This window comes from Schistocerca cancellata, chromosome 7 (genome assembly GCF_023864275.1).
Source record: "Schistocerca cancellata isolate TAMUIC-IGC-003103 chromosome 7, iqSchCanc2.1, whole genome shotgun sequence".
Classification (NCBI taxonomy): domain Eukaryota; kingdom Metazoa; phylum Arthropoda; class Insecta; order Orthoptera; family Acrididae; genus Schistocerca; species Schistocerca cancellata.
The window spans coordinates 533,464,450-533,473,979 of NC_064632.1; the positions used below are offsets into that span (position 1 = coordinate 533,464,450).

The 9,530-nt window shown below is 43.6% G+C and overlaps 1 non-coding gene across 1 annotated transcript; it reads right to left on the reverse strand.

Annotated features, from left to right (window-relative positions):
* Positions 1-7,939: 7,939 nt before the first annotated feature.
* Positions 7,940-8,013, reverse strand: Trnar-ucu (transfer RNA arginine (anticodon UCU)). Its single transcript has one exon. It is a non-coding gene; the product is annotated as a tRNA-Arg (tRNA).
* Positions 8,014-9,530: the final 1,517 nt, after the last annotated feature.

A 9,530-nucleotide genomic window follows, 5' to 3' on the forward strand; every position in this document is an offset into this window, starting at 1 on the left:
ATCAGGAATGCTGTATACAAATGATGGATTAAAGTTAAGTATTCCAGCAGCTACGTACTTTTCTTTATAGCATTCATTACGTATCCTGTTTCAGACCAAACGCCAGCCTGCGTGAGTTGACGCGTGGATTTCGGCCTCCTCTCTAAATTAGTGTGCGTTGTGTTGGCTAATCTGCCGACACTACATTAATACCCCGATATTCAGTTATAAGCACCCGGTATGTACGTTATGTTTCCGTTAAGAATCAATGGCACAGTGGTAGCACGGCGCGAAGCGAGGAATCCTGCTTGGCGAGTGAAGGACCGGTGTGCCTCAGCCAGGGTCGCTGGCCGCCAGCTCTCACAGAGACAAATGGGCGCTGCCGCCAGCCCTATAGGCTATAGCCCATGTAGCAGGCTCAGCGGCGCGTTCCTTCACAAGGGGCGTCCCATGTCAACACAAAGGGAACGGCGTGTTCGGTGCTGACGCACGGGGCTAACAGGGCTGAATGGACGTCTGTCAAAGGATTCGCTAAGGCGGTTTCCTGCTCGGAAGGTTCGAAAAACTCGATTTTTTTATTCCATATGTCGATACCCTACATTATAGAGGACGTATGGACGAAACCGTTTTGCTCCTAAACTATTGCTTATAGTCGAAATACACGATCATAGGACCAGAAGTCGTACGTCTACAGACTGTGCGTGGAGGCAATCAGACCTGTACACGAAGACCTATCGAATTATAATTTATTGGAAAGATGTGTTGATGCGAACACTCAAAACTCTAACGAAACCATAAATTCGCTGATTTGGACGCTTTCCCCAAACGTATATATTAGGGTAAGGAAGTAATCTAATTTGCAAACAATTTGGCTACAGTTATCTTCAAAGACTGTTTCAAGGGTCTCGCACAGACAATGAGTGTTCATGAGCATTCAGCTTGGTAACACGTTCGAACTTTCCAGAAGGCTCAATGCTCAAGAGCAGGGCCGGCCAAACGCTGCACAGTGTGCAGACGTGGGGAAGTGCTGCACATGTGCGCACGTGTGCAACAGTGAGCGACAGCGAAATCTGTTATTAGACATGTGTCCTAAATGAACGGCGGAGGCTCCACTTCCCTGTTTATGTGGTACAAGCAAGAGGAAAACTGGTCATTAAACCGATTGTTTCAATGTATACTTCATTTAGGTTTTTTTTTTTAATGTGTGAAGGGCTACGCTCAGCTAAAGTCGATAAAACATAACATTCATCTAACTGTCGGTTATTATGCAGATTTAAGGCGGAACTGATGAAAGATGTAGCAATAATGGTATTGAAATAACAGGTGATCATCGAGAGGTCTGCGGTTATGATTCTGTTCAGAGGTCGGCGAGACAGAAATTATGTGGGTGTAACTGAGAGCACCGAGAATTAGTTACAGGAGACCTTGCATTAGTTTAATGTTATTTAAAATCATGAATAAGGTTCGTTGGAAGTCGCTAAGTGCTCTCTTTCTTAAATACGAGCTCAAAAACATTACGCATATTTACCTGCCGTCAGTCAAGCTTCCTTAATAAAAACCGGCGGTTGTTAACTGTATTACATGTCTCACTGGGTTAAACTGTTAACATAAAAGTATATGTCTCAACGAGTAGACTGTGACAGTATTTTAAATGTTTAATACGCGAAATACCTTCCCATTGCAACCTGTCGAAAGAGCACTAGAATGCGCCGGTACAGAGTGTAATATCTCTTTATAACGATGAATTATTCTGATACAATTCTACCCTTGAATGACGTTCTATCTTCATACTCGCCGAATCCATGCGAAAAGTAGTTCATACAATAGCTATGCCATGAGCGCATAAATATTCTTTGTAGTACTCTCTCTGGTGGTTGTTAGAAAAAAAAGAAAGGGAGCTTCCGAGATTGTCTTCGTGACGATTAGCATGAGCTTGGTTTGGAAGAACTGTAATTTGATTATTGAGATTTATCACAGAAGATAACTGATACGAACTGTACGATTAAAAAGGAAATATATATATATTGCTCCTTCAAAAAAAGGTGTGTATGTGACATTTGGGAATTAATGATATTTATCTATATATTGCGTAGTTGTTAATCAGAAGGGACTTCCGAAAGACTGGATACGAACCTGCATTTAATAATCCAAGAGCTCCATTACTTCTTCGGAAGGTTAAACTTCATCAAAGCCAAATATTCGCTTGATCTGAGGTTTCCCGAGTGATTATACAACGCTCCCATTTTTTTTTTCCTTTATTGAATTTCAATTCCCCCCGAAGGGGGCGGGCTGGCAGCAGCTTAGTATGCCGCTCTTCAGCCTACAGATTTTCTGACAAAGAGCAGGAGAATAAATAATAATAAAAAACAGGCGATAAAATCGGGGACTTTGTGAGTAACAAGGTGAAAAGAAAACGGGGAACTTAAAACAAACAACAGAGGGATGATGAAGCGAATAAAAATACATACGGAGCAGACAGGGAAAACAATAGACAATTAAAAAACACGGCGACAGTCTGGATTCAGTTCGCAAAGGATATAAAATTCACACCCAGCGACAGCATGGTTTCTGTTCGCAACACGTGAAAGACAAACAACACTGAATAGTCACTAGAACACTGCACGAAAAAGTCGGCAAATGTGACACCACAGTCGAGAGCAGGTGGGGGGAAACTGGACAGAAGATGGGAAAACAAAAAGGGGGGAAAGGAGAGTAAAAGCGAAGGGGGGGGGGGGAACCGGGAAAGGAGCTGATGGAGGATGAGTACCCATAAGAGGGGTGGGGGGCAGACGCGACAGGGAGGGGGGTAGGCAGAGGAGGGGAATACAAAAGGACTGGGGGGGAGAAGGGAGGTAGGGAAAGGTGTAGTGGGGAGGAAACAGGACGGAAGGGGGGGGGGAAGAGGGAGCCCAGGGAAAGGACAGAGGAAAGGAGGGGGAGGGAACGCTCCCAAAATTACGAGGCATTTTATTTGTACAGATTAGCAGACTGCCGCAAAGCACGAGCATGCAGAGAAGGAGAATCATCGCCTGATTTCATTCTAACAAGTAAAATATCAGAATCATTTTGGAGTGACTGAGCTATGACTGTGTTTCCTATCATGAATGATTGATTGCTCGAACGAATTGAGAGCTACATAATCACGTAGATAGGAGGAAAAAAAATTACAAGAGTATCCCAGCAAGTGGATAAAGCGACATCTGTGCGTAGAAACATGCACTACATGAACGCTGACGGCTGCGGCGTGCACGCTGTGACCCGGAAGTTGCATAAGTGCAGGAGCACCGCACACGTGCAGAATTTCTGGCCGGCCCTGCTCAAGAGCAACGCGCATATACGGGCCGGTAGGAAGCGGTGAACGAGATTTACGAGTCCGAGGAAGCCGTATTGTATGCTCCAGGCATCGCAGACTGGTAGAGTGATGGTAATTCGCAAAAAAAATCCTTTCCAAAACTTCAAAAGCTTCACTTTTTTACCCCAGATGTTCGTCGTGCGGTCTGAGGCGCGTTGTCACGGTTCGCGCGGCTCCCCCCATCGGAGGTTTGAGTCCTCCCTCGGGCATGGCTGTGTGTTTTGTTGTCCCTAGCGTAAGTTAGTTTATGTTAGATTAAGAAGTTCCTAAGCTTAGGGAACGATGACCTCTGCAGTTTGGTCCCAAAGGAACTTACCACAAAATTTCCTGGTTGTTCGGATTGCCAAAAACTACTCGCCCGGTTTTGATGCCACTTGGCTATTTTTGTAGGCAATTGAACTTATCGTCATCGGAACATATAAAAGTTAAATAATTTTGAAAATATCGATTTTCTTATGTACGTCTGAATGCCCTAACAAAGTCGATTTCTCTTATTTTTATTTCAAACAGGCACCATTTTGTAAAAAAAAACATTTTGCTTCACTTTTCAGTGGTTTTGACCTTAGCCGCTTAAGCTGTCGTCAGAATATCCAAACTGCAGCCGTTCAGTTATCCTGACGTACCCACAACAGGCGTCCATCGTCAACATCAGTGAATCAACTGAGGTTGCGTGCAACACTATATATGAATCCTTTTTCTCACAGATTGAGAAACGGACACGTTCTGTGCTACTCTTCACGCGCAATGGTGAAGCACGTAACAAAGTTAGGTTGTTTGTTCTCACAAGAGAACACCGCTTTGACGTCTGGTTCGCCAGAAGTGCATCCAGTAACTCACTCCAAGGTGTTATCCTCTAGCGAGATCTCACAATAGTAATTAGGAGTAGTGACGCCCAGTTATGTGCTTGCTTGGCTGACAAAAACCTCCCACTTTTGTCCGATTGTGGTGTGCGTACTGTAAGACCTTCGGCACACCCACCATCAGATTATTTGACTTGTCGCTCTAACGAAGTAGGCGAGTGTCAGCAATATGTCTCGTGGTCTTATCGTGGCGTGTTTATCTTCTGCCATTAGGTCAGACGATAGAAATGCCACTTGCACGCTTAGGGTAGCAAATTGACGGTGACCAACTTTAAACAGAACGTGATTAATTTTCACACACATTTTTTAAAATAATAACAAGCATAAAAATAACTTAACTTGGTTCTGGATGCTATTTACAATTGATAATCTGAAGTTCCTTTGGTCTTGGTACGTTAATCTTATTCTCATATATCTCTGATACTTGACAAAGTGTCTATACAATTCTCTCCATGGCTATGTACAGGAATATGATAATCTTATTAAGCGCAGACTGAAACTTGACTACAGACTGATGCAGACTAATGCAGACTAATGCAGACTAATGCAGACTGGTGCAGATAAATGCAGACTGGCTAATCGGAGGTCTGTACACTCGTTATAATACGTCGCGCATTCAGGTATCACTGCGCGAGTGTGATCCGCGAGGAGAAAAGGTTCTACGTTAGCAGCAATCTCATTGGCTGCGTTACATATTAATACGCGGATCGGCGGAAGCAGAATTTGGTCCGTCTCTAAGACAGCGCCATCTCGTAGTGCGGAGACGGACGAGCGCTGCGCCTGCGCTGTTGTGCTTAGCGGGGCGCGCTCTATTGGGGAAGCTGGGTACGCTTTGACTACGCGGAACTATGTACACAACACCGATGTTACGCTGTTACCATACTATGCCACTGTTCTCATTCCCGAGCTGCCATACTCAGTTTTGGAACACCCAGCACGTAACTTTGTTACGTGCTGGGTGTTCCAGCTGACGTCGTCAATTTTTTCCATGAGATGTCCCCACCTGCTTGCTCTGTCCTACAAACTATGACCAGTATGTTCAACACAGTGTCGAAAAAAGTGAAGTGTGCGTGTACGGTGCTAGTTTGGTCAACAAACACCCTGCCTTCCTTCAAACACACTATGGAGGTTTTAAAGATCAATACTGGACCTCACTGTGAGCCATTACAGGTCTTTTTAATTTTCTTTCATTCTGTTCTACTACGTTTTTTTAAAAAGTAATCATGTACTATATTTTGTTCCTCACTGCGAGGCTTTACAAGTTTTTCTTTTTTGAATTGTTTACTCGCTTTTCCACGACGTTTTTTAAAGCAATCATCCGCTGTTCTTTAGATCACATTGCGAGGCTCTGCAATTTTTTGTTCCTTTGAATTGTTTTTGTGCTGTTCTACAATCTGTTTTTCAAGGCATTCATGTGCTAAATCTTATTCCTCACTGCGAGACATGACAAGTTTTCTCTGTGATTAATTTCGTGCTCTTTCATGAATCGTTTTCGGCGCAAAAGTGTGGTAATATTTAGGCTATAAATTGTTGCAGTCTTGTGTTTTTTTCGTCATTTTACATTGGTATATTTGTTACGATCTGTACTTTTGATATTGTTTGTTGTTGTCACATTTTCGTCAGTATAGCTGACATTTTAGTACAGTGACACATGTCACATCGAGTATTCGTGCTTGTTATTTGTAAATGTGCTGACATTTATATATCTCACTATTTTTGTACGTTATTTAAATCTTCCCATGTTCCGTAAATTCATTTGGTTTTTAACCCGCTCACCAATGTTCGATGAATCGTAAATTCCGAGTGCTCACATTTTGGTGAACACGACGTATACACGTACTTATAATCACATTTTCACACAGTGACATTGTTCGTAGGCTGTAAGATTTTCGTATACTGCATTTTTGTAGTGTGTCATAGTGCATTTGAGAATTTTTTGTGTTAAATGCTCACATCTCTGAATTAGTTCACAATCACGACAATGAATGGGGGGGGGGGGGGGGGGTAATATGAAGCAACTTTTGTGTTTCGTCTAGATCATTTTCACATTTGTCGTCAGAACTACTGTGTAAGGAAATTTTGTTATTTGTATGAATGGCAATTTTCCCAGGAACACAACAGACGCTACCCCCTTAATGTAATCTAAACTTTTCTCGTTTCTTTTCTTTCCTCATTGACTGCGGGTTTGAGATAAATTGTTTTGGAAAAGTTCTCGCCATGTTTCTCCGTGAAACCTCTCTTGGAAACAATTTTGAACGGGATACAGGGTGAAGGGAGTCAGCTGCCTGGTGGAAGCTCTTTCTCATCCCATTTTTTCGTATTTGCATACTGAATTGGCATACGAGACGTTCTTGCTTCCTTTACTTTCCGATTGAATTTTTACTTGTCGTTTTTTGACCTATATTGTGCACTGATTGCATGAGTGGTTAGGGGGTAGTCTATTAAATGCATCTGGTCTTGGGATGGGGAGCTCCTCTTGGCTGGGACGCACTCTCTGGAAGACCTGTCGATCTCTCACAAGTCAAGTCCCACCCTAGCAGACCGCACAGACAGTCAGGTGAGCCTTTCAGGGATTATCCTTCTGGTTTAGTCCCTGTTGACAATGGGTGTCTCAACGGAGAACTGGTGTCCTCAATAGCAGAATGGGAAGCCACTGGTGGAACGCGTGAGAACTCTGCTTGATAGTTAACTTGAGGTGGATTCCTTAGCTCTTCACTTGCCGTTATCCTACTGCGTATGGTCTCCAGACACGTTTCCTCAAGCAAAATACCAAGCCATTCATTCACCTCCAAATTTGCAGGCTTAGCCCTGTGCGTGGGAACGCTATGGGAAGCCCATTAAAATTTCCAGAATTGCCGACAAACAGGTCTGCACGTGGGAGCAAGGCGATACTGGTTTCCTGTTTCCATATACACGTATGTCATGGGCGGATATGTCTTTAAGTTTTTGGGTGGGTTCCAGAATAAAAACATTCATGGTTGTGAAATTGTTTAATATCAAATATGCGTTTCACCGTTTTGGGGCATCATCAGTTTGTGTAAAAGCAGCTGATGATGTCTCAAAATGGTGAAACGCGTCATTAATATTGAATAATTTCGCAATCAAGACTTTTTATTCTGGAGTAATTCGAAACTGGTTGTGGGTAGCACCCTGCCAGAATGGAAGAGGATAATTTTTATGGTTGTAGTTACTGAACTAACTTCCATATCCCTCATCGGAAGAGCAGTTAGTGTCTTTCTTCGATTGGCTAGAGAAGTCTCTGCCAGGTGCTGTTCTGAGGTCTGAAGGAATGCTGTCATAAATTGAGGGGACGTTCTTCTTGATGATTCTCGCACTCTGATTTGTTTTTCTTGACTTCGGTCTTCTGCCAAGTTTTCGCTTCTTGACTCAACCGCATTCGTGACCACTAATCGGGAGCTTTTTATTTAACAATGAAATTAGCCAAAAAGCCGTGCAATTGAGATGTTATTTTGTTATGGGAGACTTGACTGCACTTGAGCTACGAATTCGCGACATCCAGAAAGATATGGCTTCAGTATGCCAATATCGATTATGTTCGAGCGGTGCATGTGGGGCCTGAAGATGGCATAATGAATTGGTTATATACGAAGACAGTAACTTGTTCTCGAAAGAACAGTTACTGTTGATGACCGCGCAGCTTTTCCCTGGAGTAAATGATGACTAACTGACAACCTCAGCTGCCGACACGTGTTGTTGATATACCTCGATGTGGACAGCTGAAAATGTGTGCCCCGACCGGGACTCGAACCCGGGATCTCCTGCATAGATGGCAGACGCTCTATCCATCTGAGCCACCAAGGACACAGATGAATAGCGCGACAGCAGGGAGTTATCCCTTGCACGCTTCCCGTGAGACCCACCTCGAGGTATATCAACAACACCTGTCGGCAACCGAGGTTGTCAGTTAGTCATCATTTATTCCAGGGAAAAGCTGCACGGTCATCAACAGTAACTGTTCTTTCGAGAACAAGTTACTGTCTTCGTATATATAGTTAAAGGCTACCCAGCCATTGATCTTCGTATGTGCGAATGCGCACAGGTTACCCAAACTCTTACGGGAATCGCCAAAGCGTGCGCGAGTAATGAGTGGGTGGTACAATACATATGTAGAATTGTGGACAGTTGGGAATGTGAGTCGCACGGGAAGCGTGCAAGGGATAAGTCCCTGCAGTCGCGCTGTTCATCTGTGTCCTCGGTGGCTCAGATGGATAGAGCGTCTGCCACGTATGCAGGAGATCCCGTGTTCGAGTCCCGGTCGGGGCACAAATTTTCAGCTGTCCACATCGAGGTATTTCAACAACACCTGTCGGCAGCTGAGGTTGTCAGTTAGTCATCATTTAATAATGAATTGGCGAAATTGGCAGCGTAAATAAAATAACATCTCAATTGTACGACTGTTTGGCGAATTTCATTGTTAAATATGTGGCCAACCCCTGTCCCACGTCCACTATGGATCAACAGTGACCGTAATCAGGATGGTGACGATATTCGCGATTCGTAATCACATCACATCAGTTAAGCCCAGCAAAAGTTTGCGGCACTGTGACTTGTCTTTAGCCGCTCGTCACTAAAACTAAATTGTAAACTCGTACCCAAACAGCAGAGAAACTGTGGAAGGCATTAATGATGCACCATCCAGTGTTCAGCCGAGCTGTTGGTTACATTTTATGCGCGCTATTTTGACGACCGACACAGCTGACATCTTCAAATGCTGCGAGCAGTGTTTTTATGCGAACTCGTTTCCTGTACTCCAGCCAGACAGTGAATTTATTTTTGTTGCTGTCGTGCCGCTTTTGATAGCGATTTCGGCTACCGCCGGCCACTACGTCTTTCGACCGCCATTTATTTTTCAGGACCTGCACTGATATTAAGTGAAGGGCAGATTCTTTCAGCATTCTCCAGTTCTGGTGGATGAAATGGCTGGTGAGATCATAATAAATTGAGAGCCAGACCCCTTTTGTCTTGTAAGTTGCAAGCTCCCTCACTGTGTGTAGGGTTGTCAATCATTATCTCGATGTGTCATTACGGTCTCCAATCGGAAGACTGCTTTAATGCAGCTCTACATATTATTTATATCATGTGCAGGTCCCTCTATCTCGGCATAACTACTGCAACCAACTTACATTTGAACCTGATTACTGTGTTCAGACATTGGTTACCCCCCGCTCTACACATACTTCCTTCCATTACCAAATTGACTCTTCCTTACTGTCTCAGGATGTGTACTACCAACCAGTCCCTTCTTTTAGTCAAGTTGTGTCATAAATTTCTATTTTCCCCGAATTCTATTTAGTACCTCTCAATTAGTTATTCGAAAT